The sequence below is a fragment of the Protopterus annectens genome, chromosome 5.part0 (assembly GCF_019279795.1).
Source record: "Protopterus annectens isolate FY-2018-M chromosome 5.part0, PAN1.0, whole genome shotgun sequence".
Classification (NCBI taxonomy): domain Eukaryota; kingdom Metazoa; phylum Chordata; order Ceratodontiformes; family Protopteridae; genus Protopterus; species Protopterus annectens.
Window position 1 is genome coordinate 523,968,845 of NC_056735.1, and position 22,190 is coordinate 523,991,034.

Here is a 22,190-nt window from a genome sequence, read left to right on the forward strand (position 1 = left end):
ATTACATTTCACTGACGTAAAATAGAAGAGTGTAAGGTAAACAGTTGCAACAATAACACTTTTGATGAAAGTTAATAAGTTTGTCTATCTGAGAAAGTAACATGCCTAACAAAAAAGCCTATGCCAACAGTGAGCTTATAAGAAGTGCATACAGATAAAAGTTCCATTTTCCTAATGTGTGTGTGTGTATATATATATTTATATATATATATATGTATATATATATATATATATATATATATATATATATATATATATATATATATATATATATATATATATGTGTGTGTGTATATATATATATATATATATATATATATATATATATAAAATATTTTCCTTGTAACATGTTAACAAATCTACCATGTACTTGAAAAGTATCATACCTTAGCAAGATCAGAAGATTTCTGTGCAGATAAATCCAAATTAATAGCAATCTTTTTCTGTGTTCTCCACATACACAACTCTACTCACCTTCAAGTTCCCTAGCTACATGGTTACATTTTTAAAGTGTAGATTCAGGCCTCTGAGTATGGTAAAGATGCAAATCTGGTGTGAACTCATTAGAACTGATGAATGCCAAACTTTTAACTTTGCATAGCAGATCTAAACATAGTGTAGGGAACACCTCAGTGTTAGTTACTAATGGATTGCAACTGTGAATAATTACTAGTAGAAGGTGGGAAGACACAACAGCAAATCAGACTCCCTTACCTGCAGTGGGTGTGTCACCCATATGCACTTACAAAATGCAGAAGTAATTATAGCAAGCTTTTAAATGGAAGTGAGAAGTACTCATTTCTCAGTTTTTGTTCACTAATAACCAAACTCTCCTACATTTGTTGAAAACTGCATATTACCGTCATGTAGTATTCTCATACATTTTAAGGACAGTGGTGCAAAATGCCCTACAGACTGCATGTCTGAGTGTTCAACACAGATAAGAGAAAAATGAACACAATACAAATAGAAGACAGAGCTGCATTGGTGCAAACAGTACTCATAAATGGTTGCGTGATCAGCCATTGCACTAAATATGTAAGTAACATATGTACAAACAACAGAGAGTGTACAAGTGTTATATGTCTTTATAATACTGTGGTGGAAATGGGACTTGCTTATATGCACAATGATTTTCATTCCTGCTGTAAAACTGTGTCTTTGATAAAGAGAGATAAGACACCCTTAAAGTGTTTTGTAGGTTCAGTAGTCCGACAGTTCAAACCCAGAGTTGTGTAGAATTCTATCAATTGTATTGAAATATAGTTTACAATGTTGTTTATGTTTCTTTTTAATTTGTTTTAATATTAATATTTGCATGATACACAGCTTTACGCAAATACAGTAAAACTGCAAAATAAATTAAAATTGATGAAAGTCTCTTATATGATAAAGACAACATAAATTAAAGATGTGAATCAAATGTGTGTGTAACACATCCATTAATTGTGGTGAATCACACAGTACATAGTATATGTAGGTCAGGGTTCAAGTCCAACATCTGTCATTTACTGATGAAATGTAAGAAACACTTTTTACAATAATAACACATGTTGAGCTTTGCTAATCTCATTTGCCTATTGCTCAGCTCCATGCAAACACAGCATGATGACTCAGATGACAAGCAGGCATTCAAAAAAGATACATTGTTATATCTCTTGCTTTCCCAAGTGCATGCACCATTGTGAAATGATCAGCAAGCTTCCACAACACCTGTAGGTCCAGCATACCTGCAGAGGATAGGCAGACACTTATCAATTTCAAAAAGGATACATTGTTTTACCTTTTGCTCACCACAGTGTTAACCTGCTAAGCAGCATTGCGGAATGGTCTGAAACCATCCAGGCAACTTGCGGACACCAAGCAAGCACTTGTCAATTTCAAATCAGATACATTCTATCATATGTGGTTTGCCACCTTGCAAACATGCTAAGTAATGTTGAGCAGTAGTCAGCATACATTCATAGTAACGAATGTGAAAATATACAGCCTAATTTTTCCTTTGGCAGCAGGTGTAAGTTAAGGGCTACAATACAGCTGAGCCTAGGTTCTGATACAGCAAAGTCTAAAGTTTTACTGCTGCTGTTCCAGTTTACTTTATATAAAAATTAACATTAGAAAAATCATTGTACATAGAAATAACTATATTTATCAGATGCACTCAGCATACACAGGATATCAAATATATAACAAATATGTAACTATATGTATATCAGTAGAAATATGGTTATACAATCAAACATTAATTTCTGAAATTTCAGGTCACACACATGCATGGTTAAACACTGAACTCTTTAATATATATGTATAACTAATAAGCAGGTCTGACAAACAAGGTCTCAGTTGTAATGAGCATGCTGCACAGTAATGACTGTAAAAATAAACTTGTAGCCCAACCTTCCTTGTGGCAACTGGTATAAGTTAATGCTCACAATACAGGTGAGCCAGGGTTCTAATCGAGCACACTTCCAATGTTATTAATAGTTGTCCATTCAATTAAAAAAAAAAAAAAGAACAATGTAAACATAATTATAAATAATAATTATGTATAGCACTGGAGTTCATATGAATTATATGTGTGACTGAGGGTATACTGACAATTCTGTTTCTATAATTATAATTGTCTTTTCTGGCCTTGGATGGACTTCATACGTCAGTGATACTCATACACACATGAATGTATAAACCGGGACCTTGTCAGGTCACACACATACATGGTTAACCCCTCACTATTTCACATGTATATTTAATTAATGAGCATGTTTGACAAGCACTTCTTCTGTGTCAAGGCTGAAAAAAAACATCTATGTAGCAGAATATGTTTTGTCAATTTTACATAGGTTTGAATCCCACATTGCACAAATTACTTTTATCAGTATGTACAGACATATCAGGTAATAAAATTTATACCCCTAATACATGTCTGCAAAGTTAAATCAACTAACAGTTACAGCAGCGTCCAAACCAAAAACTTATGCCAGTTGTCACATTACCCTACCTAGTTCATAAACCGCCTTTGTCTCTGTTTGGCAGTGTTGATCTCCACTTCATATCTTGCAAATGTGGTTGGCATGGTTGTTCAGATTTGCACACCAGCTGTAAAACACTATATCTCGAATTGGTGGATAAACAAAGTAACTGTTGTTGTTTGACCTGTATGGGCATGGCAGGAGCTAGAAGTGATAGTGCCCAATTTAGGGCTCAAAGATGGGGTGTAGAGGACTCCAGAATATTCACTGGACTCTTTGTAAAGTACCACAGCTGTAGGTTACTGCAGGGGGGGGCTATACTGGGTCTCGATACAAATCAGGTGTTGGAATAGTCTGGCCAAGGCTATTTCCAGTATGACTGGCATTCCACTCACTGGACAGCAGTGCAGGCACCACTATAACGAACTGAAAATGTACAAGCAGGAACAACTCAACCCATAGCTGGATGGGTTTAGGCCTGCTGCCATTCCACAGTTGTGTAAGTATACAGATAAATATACTTTAAATTAGATAAAATGCTGGATATAGTCAAGAGTGGTATGCATAATGCTCTTCTCTTTTTCTCCCCATTTTCTTTTACAGCTGCCCAGGAGATAGTGAACAGAGATTCCCATGCTGAGCATTTGGGAAGACTAAGAGAAGCAAGGGTATGTATGCACCACAAAAGAATATTATTTTATCTAAACTTTTGCTTTTGTATACATTATTAGCAAATTAAGCATGCATATCTTAATTGTAAAATGAAGCATACATGCTTCAGTCTGTAGCGCAAGCCTGCTTTAGGAGCCAATTGTAATAGTGTATTCAAATGCTGTGGGTACAAATCCCATAAGTAATAAATATATAGTAAAATAATTTAAATATTACATAATAATAATTTCAACAAAACTGACATACATGTCGTGATGTTAACTTAATCTGTCATATGTGCAATGTATGTATATTGTAACAATTACTTGGAACAATTATCAGTCATAGTTTCTAGTTTTTAGAAAGTATACTTATTGTAAAAGTAAAAGTAGTTGTATATCTATCGTACTAATTTATTGTATGCCACATATGATGGTAGTAATTATCTTCTTTTTTTGTCTCTTAACCCACCCCTTATCTGCCTTTTTTATTTTTGTATATGTGATCACAATGTTTAGAGCTCATCAATTTCTGAAAACTCACAAAATGATTTACAGCACAGGGGAGGTAGGAGCATATCTGGGACCCAACCTGGCAGTACTGCCTCTGCAGCTCCTGCACTGCTTGGGCTTTCCACATCAGCTAGAATTACCCTGGCAGCTGGTGCAGTGGTACCCTCCAGGAGTATTGGTGGAGGTGGTAATTTTGTCTTCTGCCAGGAGATGCCATGCATGGTTTATATGTTCGTTGAAAGTGCCATTGGTGCATGTCTCAGCCATATAGTTTGTAAAGTTGTCTCTTAAAGTATACCTGCATGTTAGAAACACAAGAGCAAATACTACACTTTGCACACTCAAAAATCTGGTAAGATGCAGAACTTTAATATTTTGACAGTCGTACATGGATATCCATCCATTTCATACAGGCCTCCCAACATCTTCTCTCAAACATTTAATGATGATGTCATCCAATATAGATTGTCCAACAGCATTGTAAAAATCAAATGTGTGCCCTGGCACTTGCATTAGGAACTGAGTTCTGTAGTTGGTGTACTTAATAAGGTAGGGTTCTAATCTCACGGCAGTCAATGTGTGTGTGTGTGTGTGTGTGTGTGTGTGTGTGTGTGTGTGTCTAGGCAGAAAAGCATAACTGTATATCCTTGTGTGCATGTGTGTGGGTGTCTGTGCAGTTAAAAAAGCATAACTGTGTATCCTTCTAAAATTGTCACTATTGTGATTGTTGACTGCAGTGAGAATAGAACCCCTACTTAAGTATTTACAAAGCACAGTAATTAACACAAGTACCTCAACACAAGTCTGGCTTTTACAGTGTCAGACAATACCTTATAAGTAATGACATCAGGAGTGTCTAGTGAGAAGAGGATGGTAATAGCTGTGTTCCACATGCAGGTGTAAAATGGTTTCTTGAATGTCAACCAACTGAACAGACACTCTCTCTCTCTCACACACACGCACACACGCACACATGCACACACACACACACACACACACACACACACACACACACACACACACACACTCACACATGAGTTGACTACAGTGAAACCAGAACACCTACCTTATTAAGTGCACCCACTAGAGAACTCAGCATTTAATGCAAGCACCACAACACAAGTCTGGAGTTTACAATGTTGATCAACACTTTATAAGGTATTGTCTGACACTGTAAAAGCCAGACTTGTGTTGAGGTACTTGCGTTAATTACTGTGCTTTGTAAATACTTAAGTAGGGGTTCTATTCTTACTGCAGTCAACAATCACAATAGCGACAATTTTAGAAGGATATGTGAGTCCACATCTATGTCAAACCCTACTCCAAACATCTTATTGTAACATACAAGGATGATCTAATCCTGTATTACATGCACTCTGACAGTATTCAAGACAAACCTGTGCTGTGGCAGTAACATTAATTACTGTGTTTGCAAATTACTTTACCTACACATATAGGGATTCTAATCTGACAGCAGGCAACATGTGTGTCTACACATACACCTATTACTTTTCAGACAGTTTTACACAGGGGTGTGACTCTACATCTATGTCCTACACTACTCCCAACATGTCTGTGACATCACAAGGCATTTGTCTTCTATACATACAGAGATGTAAGGTTCACATCAGGCACAGTCTACTGCTGTGTGTGTATGTGTGTGTGTGTGTGTGTGTGTGTGTGTGTGTGTGTGTGTGTGTGTGTGTGTGTGTGCGTGTGTGTTGGTACATTGTGGTCATTGTATGATCTTTGGAATCACTCATTTCACTACCAATTGGGGAACCTTTCACTTAGCACCATGCATCCGCCATCTTCCTTTTTCCTCTGGCCACATGACATCCTTTCTGCAGAGGAGTGGAGGATGTCCTCATGTCAAATATGCATACACACATCATGAAGCAGAGTCCTTACATGGACCTCTGCAAGCCATGTCCACACCACTGCAGGTGTAATTGTTAATTCTGTTTTAGTTTGGTGCACATGTCCCATATGAACAGTGACAGTATGTAATGCAAATATACACATATGCACAGTAGTCCTACTATCTTCCATCATATAGATATAGGGAATTTTTTTCATGGTATAATAGTGGCTAAGATGTCATGTGATATTGGTCATTAACCTAACACTGTCCTATGACCCTATGAACAGTTGACATGTTAATGTTGTTGTTACTGGCATGTGCTATATTGAGGTGTAGATGTACAGTATGGCTAAAAGAGGATCTTACAATCTATGATGTGAGCTAAAGTACTGATGACCATTGCTGCCATTGTAGTACATGCTCTATATATAACAGCTATAGCAATATGCCTACTGAGAGCTGTTGGCATGTTATGATGCACCTTTAGGTATATTTTTGGTGTATTAAGACATATGTTGATGTAGTGGAGCAGATCAGCCTTTTACACAGTTCACATTCTGCCATCACTGTGACACTTGCAGTATGGCACAGGTGTGCTTATGTCTACATATGATCATTACATGTTTTGTGAAAGACATCAGTATTAATTCATATTGGTTACATGATCACATAAGTCTTGTCTCATACACATGCTGTTGTGTTGTGATGTACACAACCACTGTATCACATGTTTTGATGCAATTGCATCCTTGTAGAATTCATTGTACATGCAGTTGTGCTTCTATACCCAAGGATTATTGAGGTGGTCAGCAGCACCACTGTGTGAATATTAACATTTGTGTCAGGCAATGTTCTGCATAAGCCACAAACAACTGATCTGTGATGTGTCCTGATATGACATCATGCCACTCAAACACAGCTTGTCCATGAAACACATATAGGCATATGATGTGCAACTAATGTAAGTACATGTCATTGGTACAGTTTTATGACTGAGTGCATAGCAACAGTGTGTGGAATGTGATGAATAACCAAGGATGTGTTTGGATGTCTTTTCACAAAGCCTTTATTCCAGTACATATGAAAAGTTAAGTGGAATGCACAACTAAGTACAGATCTCTGTGTGTGGATGCCACCAGACATAACCAACCTGAGGTAACAGACAATCTGCTCGCTGACATTTTGTCTCACATGTCACACACACACCCTCATTGCCACTGGCCATCAGCCAAAGCATAAATACAAACATTACTCATCTTTTATTCTCGGGAGAACAGCTCATCTCTGCACTCTCTATGGTTAATAACACAGATTCAGTGGGCCCTGAAAACATCACAGGTTGCCTATAGCATGACTTAAAACCTGACTTACCAGACACAGTTTGATTCATACTTCAACACAGCATCTTGACAGCCTGTGTTCCCATAGAAGGGTCTACAGCAACATGCATCCTTCTGACTAGGGGGACCATCACCTCATGCATGGAGTTGTAGACCTATCCTCGTGCTTCTCTTCTGTCAGGTAGGCCAAGTAGTCATTATGGACCTTCTCTAAAAGGACACAGGTAATATCCTGACTGCGTACCAATGCCACATTTGATTTGTTAAGGCTACATCATGTCTATTACATCTGTTTGCTGTCCTCAAGAATGTTACCAAGGGCATGCATAATGACAGCACTATTATCCTGTGTAACTTGTCCTGGCCAAGGCATTTGACACAAATCCACAGTCAGGTATTACAGAGAAACTGTCTCAACTGGCTATAAACACCTACATCACCAAATGGGTAGATAACTGGATCATATACATGACATATAAATATGTTGTAGTGTGTGAAGTCATCTCTGTCTAGAGTCCATTGACCAGTTCCATACCTCAGTGCTCTGTGCTCTGTCCTTTCCTGTCCATAATTTAAGTCTCAGACAGCAAAACCAACTTATACAGCCTTTCTCCAACCAATTTTGTGGAGGACTACAAATTGTGGATAGTCGTTGAATCCAACTGTGATACTGGTGTAATGCATACAGTATCAACACACACAAAGGTTTGCTGCCACAACCATGAGGACATAGTAGATAAAGAAAAATCATGGGGGATTAGTTCCATTTTGAATGCAAATATGCCAGATAATTACAATATATACAGCACAACCCTATGAGCATATCAAGTGTTATGTGACCTGTGTATTCAGGTATATGGTATGCAAAATGTCCACCAGCATGTGCCCACAGTGGTGACCACTCACTTGTATGTAGCACAACTCCTGAGTATGTGTGGGATATCCATATCAAAGGACATTATAGTTCCATTGTTCTCAACCCACATCACAACAATAATTAAGTACAATGCACCCTTTTGCATGTAGCTCCCAACACATCTTCAAGGGACAAGTTACTCAAGTGTACCACTTTTGCCATAGTGAGCTCCCACACATTGTATCGGCCATACCTAAGTATTCTTTTCAGTGCATACATATTAGGGTATGATGGTGCAGAAACCCCTTCAAGGTGTTATACAAGATGCATGTGTGATACTTGTCCCTGTGATGCACACAGTAAATACATAGCTGATTAACAAAATTGATGGCATGGGTTACATTCGTGGAAGTGTGGAATGTGGAATATATATGGCATGTACACCTGTCAACTAGCCAGGATTGCTCATAGTTTCAAATACAGGTGTAACAGAGTCCCTCCTAATGCCTCCGTCAGATGTTAAATTTGGAGGAAGGTGTACTTGATTTCCTCAGGGATTGCTGACAAATCATAATAGTGGTGCAAGTGTGTTCTTGCAGAACCACTTGTGATCACTCACAATCACGTATGTTATGTCAAAGATATGGGATTACTGGTAGTATTAAGCTGATATTGTCTATGATCGTGCATGCTTCTGTCTACTGTTGTCCATGAGCCTGTTACTATGTGTCCCACTTGGCTGAGATCTATACCAACATTACATTCGTATTGAGGCAACTAATTTTGCACAGTTTCAAAATATGCACCTAACTCTTACTGTATATACCATCCCTAATATATGTCTTGTCCATTGTTCATGTCTGGATGCTTATAGCACAAAGAACATTTCATAATGATATGTCACCTTCTGTGACAGTCACATAATATACAATAACTGTGCTGTATCATATCAATATGTGATTACTGTTCATGCTACAACTGTCTTCATTGACATGTCCTCATCTACTTTACATTACCATAATGTTCATCGTGTTACCCTGCTTCAGTCATCACACTTGGGTATTCCTGCCGTCAGGCGGTCCCGCAGTCGGCCCGAATTCCAAAGTTTTGGTCCGGCGTCGGTTGCTGTGACTTCTTCTCTGACGTCAGGGCACCAGGGGTATATAAGTGGCATCCAATGCCATTTTCTTCAGTCTTTCTTGCTGCGCGGTGCCTGAAGCAGAAGCAGTTTGCAAGTGCCGGTCGGCCGACACCTGAGATTTTCGTTTTGAATTTCAGCCCGAAGTCTTCAATAAAGCTAAGTACCCCATGGGAGAACATTTTCTTGCCTCAGTCCGATGTCAGGAAAAAGTTAACAATTGCATTTCTTGTGGGAAGCAAATACCTCATAAGGACTTCCACTCCTTATGTATTTCTTGCCTAGGCCCAGACCACAACGTCACAGGTTGTCGGTTTTGTGCTAGGTTTAATAAGTGAACTATCAAATGCCGTTTTGACTTCGCACGGCATTACTTTGGTAGGAAATTTAATTATATCATGCCGTCGGAGCAGCCGACGACTGCCATTCATAAAAAATGCAAGGATAAGGACAGGCAGCCTAGGAATAAGCCAGACTCCGAGGCCTCAGCTGGGCCTGTCGCCGGTTCTCCGGTTTTCAGTGAGGCGCCTACGCAGTCCCTGACGATCGCAGAACTGGAACCCCAGATGGCTGCAGATTCCCAAGCGGAGTCTACTAGGCCGATGCAGCCATCTACTGACACTGGAGCAGAATTAGACACCGTTGCAGTGGAAACACCTTCGGTTGCAGAAGGTGTCTTCAGACTGACTACACTCACCATTAAATCTTATGCTAAGCTTAAAACTCCTTTAAAACCTAAAAAAACTGTACATCAGTCTACAGTTCTAGGCCCCATGCCTAAGAAACAGATGCTTAAGATGGCTGAAGATTTGATTACCCTTATCAGGGGTCCCCATCCCCCTCCTGATAAAAGACCAAGACAAGAGGAGGATTATGCATCCTCTGACCAAGTTTCTCTCTCCTCAGATTCTTCTGAGGAGCGGGATTACACTTTTCCACCTTATGAAGATTCTGATGCTGAAGACTTTATTCCCTCAGCATCTCCCTCTGAAGACTACTCTTTTGGGGAAACTTTACATACTATGAGGGAACATTTCCACTGGGAAGGCCAGGATTTCTCAGATTCTAAGAAAAGGCTCTGAGAGTTCCTTTTACTACCCCAGCACAGACCTCTTGCTATCCCTCCTGTTTTATATATTGTGGATGATGTTTATTTGGAGTCTAGTTTAAATCCAGACTCTCTACCTCCTGCTCCAGCCAAACCAGACAGATACTACAGAGTACCTGACTCACACAAATTCCTTTATAAAAGCCCTGTAGCTAACCCAGAAACAATTTCCCAGGGTCCTAAGGGAGAAAAAGCTTCTATGGCTAAAAATCCTGTGCCGTCTGAAAGGGATTCCAGAGCCCTAGATAGATGGGGAAAGAAAATATACACCTCAGCAACTCTGGCTATGAGAGCATTAAATTGCCAGTTTCACATGTTGAAATATCAACAATTCCTAATGTCTCAGTTAAAACAAAAAAATGAGCACACATTCTGAACAGCCTGAATTCAAGGAAATACAGGATCTGTTGCATGCAGCTGAAGAGGTGGGCAAACATACTTTACAATGCGGATTTGATTCATTGGAAGCTTCCTGTAGAGCAGCTGTTACTGGCTCTGTCATACGTAGACATGCTTGGTTAAAAGAACAAACCCTCCCTTACCATGTTAAAGCAAAATTATTGGATGCACCTTTACAACAGGATGTATTATTTGGTGTCAAAGCAGAAGAAGTTTTAAAGAAAATGGAGGATAAGGCAAAGTCTATGCAAATGGTCAAGGATTTTTTGCAGGTACAACCACCTCGCTTCAGCAGAAATTGGCCAACAAAAAACTGGTCCTTTCCAGCTTCAGACAGATCACAGAGGGGCAAATACAGATGCCCAAGGAGCAGAGGTCAGTCACAGGGCCCTTACAAACCTCGCCAATGGGGTTCTGCTACCCAGAAAGGAGGAGGTGACAGGCCCCAAGCTAGCAGAAGACAAACACAATGACTCTATCCTCAAACTACCAAGCAATTCTCTCCTGGCAACTCCCTTGGGAGGAAAACTAGCATTTTTTGCAGACAACTGGCACATCATCACAAAAGACAAATGGGTTCAAAACATTGTCTCTCAAGGATATAGATTCCACTTTCATACCTTACCAAGGATCAAAGGAATGCCAAACCTGCCACCAAATCAATGGGCAGAGGCACAAAAACAAATTACAGCTCTCATGAACATGAGAGCCATTCAACAGGTACCTACACAGGAGCAAGGACAAGGATTTTACTCAAGACTCTTCCTAATCCCAAGAAAGGACAAGGCATGGAGACCCATTCTAGATCTTTCAGTTCTGAACACCTATCTGCAAGTACCAAAATTCAAGATGCTAACACTACAGCAGCTTCTTCCCATGCTGGGTATGAATGCTTGGCTAGTCACTTTGGACCTCAAGGAGGCATACCTGCATGTCCCTATCAGACAAAATTGCAGAAGATACCTCCGCTTCATTGCAGGTTCGACGCATTATCAATTCTTTGCACTGCCCTTTGGCTTATCTACTGCGCCCAGGGTCTTCACAAAATGCCTGGCACCAGTAATTGCATACTGCAGACAAAGAGGAATTGAAATATACCCATACCTGGATGACTGCCTTATTCAAGCAGAAAGCAAGGACATTCTTTTAAAGCATCTGGCATTTGTCAAACACCTTCCAAGTTGCCTAGGGTACACAGTAAATGAAAAGAAATCAAAACTAGTGCCCTCACAAAACATAATATTCCTGGGTGCCAGCTTGAATACAACGGCCCAGATGGCTTATCTCATGCCAGACAAGCAACGACAGCTGTTTCAATATTTCAAAATAATGGCAAAAAAGACCCAACTCCCTGTAAGAAAAATTCTGCAGGCCTTGGGATTCATGGCATCTTGCATACTACTAATACCATTTGCAAAACTGCATATGAGGAAATTACAATGGTACCTGAAAAGTGTATGGACTCAGCACAGCCACAGCTTGGAAACAATGGTACCACTCATTCCCTGCCTTCAACAGGAGTTTCTATGGTGGGCACAGGCATGTCACCTCAACAAGGGTCATCCTTTCACCTTACCCACAGCCAGGCAAACTATGACAACAGATGCATCGGACTATGCCTGGGGAGCACACATGGCAGAGCAGTGCATTCAGGGCAAATGGACTACAGATCAGAGGCATTTGCATATCAATCAAAAAGAAATGCCAGCAGTACAGAATGCCCTAACAGCTTTCAAGGACCTTCTACACCCGGGACAGCTAATAATAAAGATGGACAATACCACAGCCATGTGGTACATAAACAAGCAAGGGGGCACACATTCCTACCCTCTATGCAGGCAAGCAATGACCTTGTGGAACACTGCACTATCTTACCAGGTTCAATTACAAGCACAATTCCTGCCAGGAAAGAAAAACACATTGGCATACGACCTAAGCAGAAACATCATGGATCCACACGAATGGAAACTAGATCCACAAGTATTTGCAATGATAGCTCAAAGATGGGGACGCCCAGACATAGATCTGTTTGCAAGCCCCCATAACCACCAACTTCAAAAATTTTGCACAAGGACCTTCCATCCACCCACTAGCTTGGAAAGTGGATGCCTCCTCATTCAGTTGGAAAACATTAACAGTGTATGCCTTCCCTCCACTGCCTCTTCTAGCAAAGGTACTGCTGAAAGTCAGATTAGAGAGGCCACAAATGATACTTGTTGCACCAGACTGGCCATGCCAGTATTGGTATCCAATTTTAAGGAACATGGCCCATGGCCTACCAGGGATTTTGCCACAAATTCCTCACCTGCTCACCCAGTGAGACAATCAGATTCTACACAGCCAGCTAAAGACTTTAAACCTGGCTGCATGGCAAATTACCTAAACAACTAGCCAACACCTTTATCCAAAGCGGTTATGGATGTCATTCTGGAGGCCAGGAGGCCCAGCACCAGGAAAACATATTCAGACAAATGGAAATGATTTTGCGCCTGGAACCAGGCTAAAGGGCTAAATCCCTTTGATCCAAACATCCCTCAGATTCTACAATATTTTACTGAGATGTTACACAAAGGACTTTCCTTTTCATCTATTAAGATCCACGCCTCAGCAATTTCAGCTCATTACAGCACTGATCCTCCTTTATTCTCACATCCACTCTTAAGACAGTACCTCAGAGGGGCTAAGAACTTAAGACCACCAAGGAGAGCTCCAACACCTACTTGGGATCTCAACTTTGTTCTGGAAAAGCTTACATTGCCGCCCTTTGAACCAGCTTTTTCAGCTGATTTAAAATTTATTTCATGGAAAACTGCCCTACTACTAGCAATAACCTCAGCTAGAAGAGTCTCAGAGCTACAGGCACTAATGGCAGTGGAACCTTTCCTCATTTTTCATCAAGATAGAGTCTCTCTGCGAACTAATCCTTCCTTTATGCCAAAGGTGGTATCCAGTGTGGCCCTAAACCAAACCATTCACTTGCCCACCTTCTTCCCAAATCCCCAGAACAAAGGAGAAAGACTCCTGCACTCTTTGGACATTCGCAGGCAATTACGTTACTACTTGGATAAAACTAAGGCTTTCAGAGAAACTGACCAGCTCTTTGTAGCCTATGCTACAGGATCACAAGGAAAAACTATCTCAAACCAGACCATTTCAAAATGGATAGGGCATTGTATATGATTCTGCTACACACATCATCAGGGCTACAGCTACATCAGCAGCCTTTCTCAGGGGAGTGCCAACCAAGGATATTCTAGAAGCTGCTACTTGGAGTTCAGTGCACACCTTCACCAAGCACTATCACTTACCTCTATACTCTAAGACTAGAGCTGGTTTTGCCACTGCAGTTCTGCAAGGCTTACTAGCTTCTTCTAACCCTGTATTACTCCACCTCCCATCCTTAGCTTTGGGATTCAACCCAAGTGTGATGACTGCAGCAGGGTAACACGATGAACATAGTACAGTTTTGTACCTACCATAAATGTAGACGTTCGAGTGTTCACCCTGCTGCAGTCCAGGTTACCCTCCCTCCATCCCCTCTGAACTAGCTGAACTTATCTCTATCACTCTATCCTTTGCTACCTCTGTGGTGTATTTGCTTGTGCCTAAGGGTATTGTTTTATTTTTATATAGCTATATATATATATATATATATATATATATATATATATATATATATATATATATATATATATATATATATATATATATTTTGCCTACCTGTTGGGGGCACCTGACACCTGGGGCAAGAAAAACTGAAAGAAATGGCGTCGGATGCCACTTATATAACCCTGGCGCCCTGACGTCAGGGAAGAAGCGACAGCAACTGACATTGGACCAAGACTTTGAAATTCGGGCCGACTGCGGGACCACCTGATGGCAGGATAACCCAAGTGTGATGACTGCAGCAGGGTGAACACTCGAACATCTACATTTATGATAAGTACAAAACTGTACTTTTCATCTGTCCTCTTCCCCTGTGTTCAGTCTTACAATTCATCTGTGTGCCCCTTTTCAATGCATAAACTTCTCCTAACTATTAATTTATAATGCAATCTATGTACTTTTACTGATCATTAACACTAAACTTTTATTCAGTATGCTTGAAACAGGTTTCCACAATAGTCTACACTGTATACACTTTCATGTAATGGGTTTGTTTGAAGTATGTATATGTATATATATATATATATATATATATATATATATATATATATGTGTGTGTGTGTGTGTGTGTGTGTGTGTGTGTGTGTATGTTTGTGTGTGTGTGTGTGTGTGTGTGTGTGTGTGTGTGTGTGTGTGTGTGTGTGTGTGTGTGTGTGTGTATATATATATATATATATATATATATATATATATATATATATATATATATATATGTATATATTTCTGTATTAATAACCCTGGAAGTCATTGTGGCTTTCCGTGCAATCCCACAGACCTAGTTTGCCATTGGTAAACAGGTTTATACATCTGCTGGTGTCCATGTTATTTTACATGGTTTTCTGGCAGGAAATATTGTTGCTAGCCATGAAACTGCACTTGTTTACATGAAATTAGCACTACTGCGCAGTCCGCAAACATGTAAACTTTGTGTAGGTTTTGCTCGAATCCTCCATAGAGTTTATTGAATCACCAGGAATATGTATTTCTTAACTTGTTCGACAGTCTACTTCTTTAGATGGGAAATAATTCTATATGTGGAATTTATGAGGCCAAGATTCATACCCCAAGAGTCATTGTGTATTGAGTTTTCAGTTTCTATTTCCTAAGCCTGAGCATCAACATGTTTTTATGATTTGTAAATTTTGGCTTGTTCATGATCATAATGAATTGAGCTAGGCCTAATTAATGAATCATTGTAGACATTTTTAATCACCTGAGATTTATAGATCTGGAAATATTTATTTAAATCCCTAACTTGCAGTTGTTCAGCTTTTGCTTTTTTTGTTTTTGTTTTACCTGCAATAACTGGTCAACCAATGGCTTTGGCATAATTATTATTAGGGAAGTACTTAAATTAATAGCCTAACAAGGGTTGTTAAACATCACTTAGACACTGTAGCTGAATATAGCTCCTCACTGCAATGCCAGAAACATAACTTTTACAAATGACTCAAAAGCATGCTTACTGTCTTCTTAATGACTCAAATTCATTTTGCAGTTTAAATAGTTGGATATTGGCAGTCTTCAGTCTCCCAGCACTGAAAAAAGAATCACTTTCATTGTAATTTATTCTGTCTGTGTTCATCATTCTCACTGTTGCTGTAGCATATGGCTGTTTAGGTTGTATCCTGCCCAAGATACAACAACCAGCCAGTTTACAGCAAGCTCTGGCTCCCTCCCACACCTACACTGCTGATGGGCTAGCTCCTTGTGTTGAAATTAGCAATCAGAGTATAGACAACTTCTGTACTTTTTTGCTGCTTCAAGGGAAAGCAGCTCTGAGGCTTCACAGGAGAAGCAATTGACTATAGACTTCATTTTTAGCAGATAAGTCACCGTAGAGGAACCCTTCTACACAAATTTTTTTTTTAATTATTATTTTTCTGAAGAATATTTCTAATTTTGTCAATATCAGAAGGTTCTCGTCAACAACTGTTATTTTAAGAATGGATCTTGTCATTAAATATAAGACTTTTTTTGTGAGTAAAGAGTATTGCCTTTGAGACATTTTAACTATAGTGTAAGGATTTAAAGATGGGGAAGTGCTTTTATATGAGCTTAAAATGGTGCTTGAGTGTGTTGGTGTTTGTGTACACTTTGTAACAATGTACCTTTGTTATTGTACTGCTTGAGATGTTTTGCTTAAAGGTGCTATATTTAAGCTTTAGGGACTATATTTATGGGCTAGAAATTCACTTTATGTATGGTACTTGTGTAGACTTCATGACAACTTATCTTCATTTCTTGTTTTCTGTCAGTGCACTTGCTGAGAAAGGGACTTAGAGTTCTGACAGGGTTTTTGTGTACTGTTGCGTTTTTACTTTTGAATTTTAGGAGACAGTGTAGGGAAGTGCAAGTGTGTGTGCTACTTGTGAGCACTTGTATGACAACGTTAATTTCCAAATGACTTTTCCCAACAGCACCTACCAGCAATACACTGGTCTTGCTGTTTCTTCTCCCACTATGTTGTTTGTCTTTTGGCTTTTCCCGGTTAGGGGTCGCCACAGCAGAACTCCGGTCCGCTAATGATTGGCAGTTGGATTTTATGGTGTCAAGTTGCCAGCCCAACATCCAATCTTCAATGAAGGCACGCCCATTCGACGCATGTCTTTTGAAAACCCACTCGACCGTGGGGAGGACATGCAGACTCCACACAGAAGGCACTCCCAACCCAAGCCGAGAATCGAATGGGAGAACCTCTTGCTGTGAGGCAACAATGCTACTGCTGCACCACCATGGAAGTACCAAAAAAAAAAAAAAATAGAATACAATCCATTGCTACACTTTGGGCTCAAACAGTGCCGCCATGGTGTGTGACTGCAATGAACATTTGTTTTCCTCAGGCCACTCACTGGTTCTCCTGGTTCCTCTGGCATAGTCTCATCTATCACTAGGGAGAGAGGGTTATTCAAGGCCTGTGTGGCTGTTCCATTGTCCAGTCTAGCCATAACAGAACAATCTGCTTTGGGCCTGAGAGTTTCTTTAGGAGGTTCTTCTCAGTGAAACTATGGAAATAGACCTCTTGTCTGGAATTAAATGCCACCTCTCAAACAGTCTCTTTCCAGGGATGTCTCTAGGAAAAAAAATAACAAAAGATTAGACATCTAAAAATATTTTGTCTGCTCTTAAGGATGATTTTCTTACTTTAGCCATGAGTTTATTGCAGGCTTTATATCTCAGAAAGCAGAAATCCATACAAGAAGACTACTTAGGTCAATATATCCATGAGGAAAATATGTCAGAGGATTCTGTCTGTGATGTCTGGTTAGTATCCCACTGGACTGCCACCAATTATTGTGATGTCCAGATAATATTTGACTGAACTGCCACCAAAAATTGTAACATCCCTTACTATTCTGGTTCAGTAACTAAGGAGCTTCAATCCTCACTACTGACGTCAATGTGAGACTGTCACTTAAAAAGTAGTAACATTTCACAATTTTGCCCTAACAGCACAACAAGAACACACTGTATAGCCTAGAACTGGACTGTATACTTCTATCCACCCCCAATGCAACTCCTTATTACACACTTCAGAGCTATGTATCCCAGTTTAAGATCTCTGATACACTCATAATTAAATAAATTAAATTTCACACATCCAAGCACTTCTAGGAAAGCCTGACACAGATCTCCAACTGTGTCCCTTCCCCAAAATAATATGGTAATACTGCCACCAATCAGAGTGTCCGCTTGCCCTTCTAAAGGGGTGTTCAATTATGAAAACTAAATACTAAAACAAATGGTAGCAAATGGCCTAAGCAGCCAGACTTTCAGCGTTGTCCAGGAAGTTATCAAGGCAAGTATAAGCACTCTCAAATCACTAAAGAAAAACATTGATTGTCCTGCCACAATGTAAGTTAATAAAGAATATTTAATATTGAGCAAAATGATTAAAAATATAAAACACTAATTCCCAATAAACAAACAGAACTCAATCACCCGGAAAATGAGATCAATACTGTAGGGTAGAGATCCAGTATTCAGAAAATCTCTAACTGATATAGGTGATTAGTTATAATTTCCTATCTAACTAAAGAACACTGCCCCTGATCTAAACTAAATTACTACAACAGAGCAAAGGCAGGCTTTCCGTTCTTGATGAGTCCTTTTTTGGGTATCCAATGCACAGTTCAACTGACAACTGACTTCTGACTACTGACATCAGCAGGCTCTTTTATAGACTAGCCTAACTTTCAACTGTTACAGTTCTAATTTTTAGTTCATATTTTTTAAATTCAACCAACAGCTGTTTTCTAAAAGTACATTCCTGTCTTTCAGTCTGACAGTAATGCACAGCAACTGTCAACATTCCAATTACTTCATCTGCTGATCAGCTGAATCTGAGACAGTTTGCATTTAGAAACTCTCTTCACAAACATGCACAGTTAGAAATGTGCAAGGACACTGTTCAAGTCTTTAAAACATTCTGTACAAATAGATCATAAATCAACATGTAAGAACTTATTTACAATATCATAGCTAGTCATGTTGGTATTCAGTACACAGGTCAGTCTGAAATTATGTACAAAAGCTCAGCCAGACAGATAACACTGTATAATTTCTTCACACTGACATAGAGACAGATCTTTTTCATTGTCTGATTCTCAAGCCAAAGATACTGATTCAGAGGAAGGTTTGTCTTCAACTCCATTACAGGAGTTTTCATTTTTAATACTAGTTGAATGATGCATTTTTGTGGGAACAAGTGGATGTTTGCCCTAAAATAAGGATATAATATGATATGCCACAAGTGAATTTACCTCATGCTGTACCCAATCCTCCGATCATGCCAGTTTTGGAGGACACGATAAAAGTAGACAAGAAGGCAAGATATTAAATAGATTTTACAAGAGAATTTCCTTCTTTCAGTTTATTCTGTCACATGCTGACAGCTTGTGGGGTTGTTCTGCCACAAATACTTCAAAAGGTAGGTCCTGTCTGAATTCTACAATTTTTAATCAGTCTCAGGTCTATAAATATGCAATGAAATGTGTGTATGACTGTGCAGATACTTTGTCTAGGGCCAATACTACTGCTAGTCCTTTGTGAAGATATGCTTGGGTATATACTCAGAAGGCTTCTGATTAGGTAAAGTCTGAGATTTTAAATTCTGCATTAGACAAGGAGATTTGGTTTGGCCTTGCTACTGCTCAGGCTCTCAAACAATTGGATGACAGAGGGAAATCAATTCAGGTAGTAACTAACCCTTTTCCAAGCCTCACAGTATAAATCTTACAAACCTTCCATTTTTTAAGACATAATAGTCAATCCTTGCAATCTTTGACAAACAGGCAACAAAAAAAAAAGATGGTAGAGATAGATTGCAGTTAAATGTGGCCCTAGGCAGGGTAATAGATCCCCCCTCCCACAGCCATGTCAGTGTCCCGTTACTTGGCTATTTCTCACCAATTACCATAAACACGGTTCAAACCATCAGTGTGCATACTATTCTCTTCACTACTTCTACAATGATTAAAGATATTTGGATTTAATTTAAAACTTTAATTTCAAATTTTATAGCACAAACACTGATAACCATTTGTTTCACAAACAATATAGTTGACCAGTGAAAACAGACTTAGGATGAACAGTGAACTTCCCTGCCCTTGAAACTCACATTCATTGAAACAGAATTGAAACCCACATTAAAGAAAATGCATCTGGCCAGTGACAGGTACAGTTTACCTTTGCCATGTTTTCAAACCATAGGCTTCTTCCACATTTTTAGGACCATGCATATATGCATGTGCTCTTTGTTTCACTATTCTGATTGTGTTAAATTATATTCCTTGTATAATACAGCACCACTTTTTGGTAGAATGTTTTCAATTTGTAGTTTTGAAAATTTTTTCAGTAAGCAATGAAACAATATGTATGAACCAATAATGACAAAACTACCCTTTTCAGAACATTTCAACCATAGGAGGCCACTCAAACGTCTGTCATTACAGTCCACCAATATCAGTCAATAGGCCAATTTTTGCAGAAGTAAAAGTCATCTGAATAAATATTAAAGACATCTGTAACTATTGAAGAGGTTGCTACTGGCAAACAGTGTTTCATCTGCAAATTCAGTGCCTGTTATCCTTGAAGAATCAATTCCCTATGTTAAATTAAAAAATTGGTAAGCTGGTAAAAAATGCAATAGGAAATGGCTGACAAACCAGCAAGAAGTTGATAGTTACTAGTCATCTCATTCAAAGGAGGACACAGTCAGGAGTTCAGCAACCCCCTTAAAGTGCACTGCAGTAAAGACAATCCATCCACATTGTGTGGAAGTAGAACTTGCAGCTTTCTGCAGCAAAGGGAGGAGTGCTACCTGTTATGCTACTAACTCTGTTTTCAAATTCTGCAGCACAAACAGACTGCTATTTGATAAACTAAACAGTTGCACATTGAAAACAGACTAGGCATGAGCAGCAGTAAACTTCTCTTCCTTGTAACTCACAATTCCTTGAAAATACAATGCAATTCACAATTCCTTGAAAATGTGCTGAAACTCAAAATTCCTTGGAAACACCCTGAGACTCATAATTCCTTGAAAATACACTGAAACTGAAAAATGCACTGAAACTCACAATCCCTTAAAAATGTACTGAAACTCACAATTGTTTGCAGTCTGGTAGTTGGAGCAGAGGATTCAGGCTCTTGTCGCCTGTTATCAAGGTACAGCATTTGAGCCTGAGTAAGTTGACTGATTAACTTGCCATCCTTACCTAGCACATTGCACACACACACACCAACTTACAGACATGAACAAACCACACACTGGCAAGGCAACTTGTGAATGCTCAAAACTGGCTACTGCAAGTTTAAATTCTGCATTTGTTAATCTCATAGGTTCATAGGATCATATGACAATACTAGGATATTGCCCAGAGGCCCTTATAAGCCTACCAAGAATTTCACCCACAAAGTCAGCACCTGCAAACATGGAATGCATTTACAATACATCTGTGTTGGCACATGCATTGTATTAAAGACACATGGAGAGTGTGTGTGTGCATCTTCTTAAAGGAGAAGATGCCAGTTAGACTTTAAAAAGAAATATATTTTTTAATTAATTCAAATAAAATGTGAAAGTCTTCTGGTCAGTGGGTGTCCCAGCCACTGGGCCTTAGGCAACTACATGGATCACCTAGTGCTGGATCCAGATCTAGCTGGAGGGGAACAATAAAAAAATAGGGATCCTTTTAGAAAAAGGGACAGACTATGGTTTCAGAATGCCTATGTCAGCATTCCCTTCCTCCCCTCCCCTCCTGTCTCTATATCTCTACATCTGTCCCATACACTGGCTGTCAATCTTTCCCTCTGGCACCAGATTGTCTAAGACTCTTGAGTACTAATAGTGGTTCAGAAGGATTACGGTTAACTCTGGATACACATATTTCCTTTCAGAGGAATTTGTCCCTACAATCCAAACTAAACAAAGATTTTTTCCTCAAATTCTTCAACACATGCTTACCATATGAGTCATCATATCAGTACTCTTAAATTAATGTGAGAAAGGCTTCTACTCCAGAATTTTTCTGGTTTCAAACAAACTTTCATGGAAAGCAGTTCTAGATCTTTCCTTTCTCAATTAGTTTAAAAAATTAATAAAATTCAAAATGTTGACCCTTCAGAGTCTGTTCATGATCTGCAGTAACATTAAACTTAAAACATGCTTATCATCAAATTCCCA